Raw genomic sequence first — 2654 nt, 5'->3', positions numbered from 1 at the left:
GCGGGGGTGGGGTCTATGTGATGCTGGGTGGCGGCTCCGGGGCTGTGGGGCGCCCGCCGACCCGCGCTGTACCAGCCGCTCTCCCCTAGGTCCTGTCTCCCGCGCTCTGCTCTGCAAGCGAATGTAACCTGAGCCCTGCGGCCGGGAGGCCAATCAGAACGCGCCTTTGACATGGTGGGCGGGGCGATCTGGGGAGGACCCCTCCCTCTGCGGTTCCCTCCGCCTCGCTCCCCCTTCTGCCCCAACCCCTCCGCCTACACACTTCCATCCATCCCTCCTACACACCCCATCCTCCCAAATCCTATGCTGTTGCTAGTTAAGTGGCCGACAGCCAGACAGATCCTTGCCGGAGGAGTAGGCAGAAGAGACCCCGACATCCAGGGCACCAACACTCACATCTGGGCACAGCACGCCCTGACGCCCATAGACAGAAAACCACGCACTCCCACCCGCCTCCCTACACTTCCATAACATAGCTGGAGTCCTAGATATGGTTCCCTCTAACTTCCCTTCTCTTCAGTCCGCAAAGAAGGCTCCCGAAGACCGGGGAGGGGGGAGTCTCATCATTGTTCCTGTCGTGGAATGGAGAAAGCTGTTGGTACACAACCTGGTGGTGGGCACACGTCAACACAAAGGCTCACCCTCCACATATGTCCACATGTTATTCCTTGGGCTTACTGAAATGTGCCTTTCTTCGGTGTACACACACTGAGGACACAACCTGCGAAAACAACTACACAGACCTTGTACACACAACTGGACAGATGCAGGTAAATGTAGACATCTACGCGTACGTGCACACACACACATGCGATCACTCTATGAACATGCAGCAGGACTTATCCAGCTCTGTCCTACCGTCTGTCTGTCTGTCTGTCTGTCTTGCGCCAAGCAGAATGTACAGCACACCGTCTGCAGGTATTTATGGTACATGTTTAGGAGACACACCTCACTCCCTTTCCACTCCTCATATCAGACTCTCCCTCAGCTTGGATCCACAGCCTCAAAATAAGGCAAAATTTAGCTACCCTCACCTGCTGATGTTTGGGAGAAGAAGAAGAGCGTGTACCCAAGTAGTGTTGGGAATTATTAAAAATAATTGGCCCTTTGGCTCCATAGTGAGGAAGGATGTGGGCTTTGAGAGAAGTTGGGAAGGAGAGATAGGGAAGGAGCATCTGGGAGGGGCAACTCACCACTTTTGTGGGTGCCAACCTCTCCCAGCTTGCCAGGGTGCCAGAGAGCTGGCAGTGTGGTGTTGTGTGGGTAGGGTGGACCATCTCTGAGAAAGCTACAAAGTCGTTCTTAGCTAAGGTTCCAGGGGAAAGGGGAGAGGCTAGGAAATTCTGGCTGGTCAAGGTGGACAGAGGGGAATTGCCCTGTGGCTCTGATTGGCACAGGGGACCCTGAAACAGCCCTTCAGGGAATGTAAAGCCACTGTGACCAATCACAGTGTGGCTGTTACATGCTTCCATGGCACCCAAATGTTTGGGCCAGAGGCTTTCCTTGCCAAAGGGAAAATGTTTTCCAGGGAAATTCCAGTGTCTGTTCAGGTCAGGGACAGGATAGTCAGCTTGGGGCCCTGAGTTGAGCTGGGGGCTGGCTGAGATTCTAGAGCTTGGGGTGCAGGGGTGTCTCTCCCGGCATGTTTGAGACCCACCCACCCCTGTAACTAAAAATCTGTTCCCCAATCTGTCTCTGGCACATGCTCCATCCCCCACCTCCACCAAATGGCAAGATGTCCTGGGAGCTCAAGCCCTTGCCTACATCATGGGCACATCTGGAGGCCTAGGTTGTGCCAGTTCTCTCTGGACTTCTATTTCAGAATTCAGAGGGCAGTGGGAATGAGGAAATTGAGGGGTAGAGAGGCTATCAGGCCTGGACTCTGTGCTTTTCCCTTCCCAAATCAGAGCAGAGGAATTTGGGATTTGGTGAGTTTGCAGCAAAGCCTCCCAAGTTGCTAGGCAACATCCCTTTGCAGGCAGTGCTGCCTCTGGGCCCTTCTTCCTGCTGGTCAAAGCGGAAGGTGGGGGGTAGTTTTACAACAGCTCTTCCAAACTCGCTCACAGGCAGCATAGCCCTTCCTTTTTCCTGAAAGACGCCTTTATGTGGGGTGAAGGTGTCTCTGAATACTGGTGGACCCATGGGAGAACAGATAAAGCAACTGCCAGTTCCATCCTAGAAACAACCATTTCAGCAACTGCCCACTTGAGGCGCCTACGCAGAACTGGCCACAGTGCTTAGCCCTGGGGGATGGGTGGGCTCCAAGGTGAGGAAAAGACGGAGAGAAAGACAAACACCGGAAGGAGAAGACAGACACAAACTCAAACACTGAGAGGCAAATGACACAGACACATAGACCCAAAGGTGTAGATACACAGTGTCCACACAGCCACAGAGACACACCCAGAGTGGATTGTCACACAGTGACACCTAACAACTCCTCAGCTTGGATCCCTTAACTGCCTCGGAGCCAGAGCCACACTAAGCCTGGTGAGAGTTTCCCTTTCTGGGTGAGGCGGCTGGACTTTGTGAACAAGGTGAGCTGGTAGGATTCTGAGCTTATGATTCTTGAATAACTGAGCCAGGAAATGGGACAGGCATGAATTGCTGAGTCTGTCTCTGCAAGGCTCTGGGCCTTGGCAGAGTGATGCCAG

The 2654-nt window shown here is 53.8% G+C and overlaps 1 protein-coding gene across 1 annotated transcript in view; it reads right to left on the bottom strand.

Moving 5' to 3' along the window:
- The window catches only part of Nrgn (neurogranin), an 8927-nt gene extending 8806 nt beyond the window's left edge, over positions 1 to 121 (bottom strand). Inside the window, exon 1 of the mRNA XM_010628716.3 lies at positions 16 to 121. The gene's annotated coding sequence lies outside the window, so the exon portion shown is untranslated. The remainder of the gene's footprint in view (positions 1 to 15) is intronic.
- Positions 122 to 2654: the final 2533 nt, after the last annotated feature.

Source organism: Fukomys damarensis, unplaced genomic scaffold (genome assembly GCF_012274545.1).
Source record: "Fukomys damarensis isolate Sample0158 unplaced genomic scaffold, DMR_v1.0_HiC HiC_scaffold_16, whole genome shotgun sequence".
NCBI lineage: Eukaryota > Metazoa > Chordata > Mammalia > Rodentia > Bathyergidae > Fukomys > Fukomys damarensis.
This window is presented reverse-complemented; position numbering and strand designations above follow the sequence as displayed.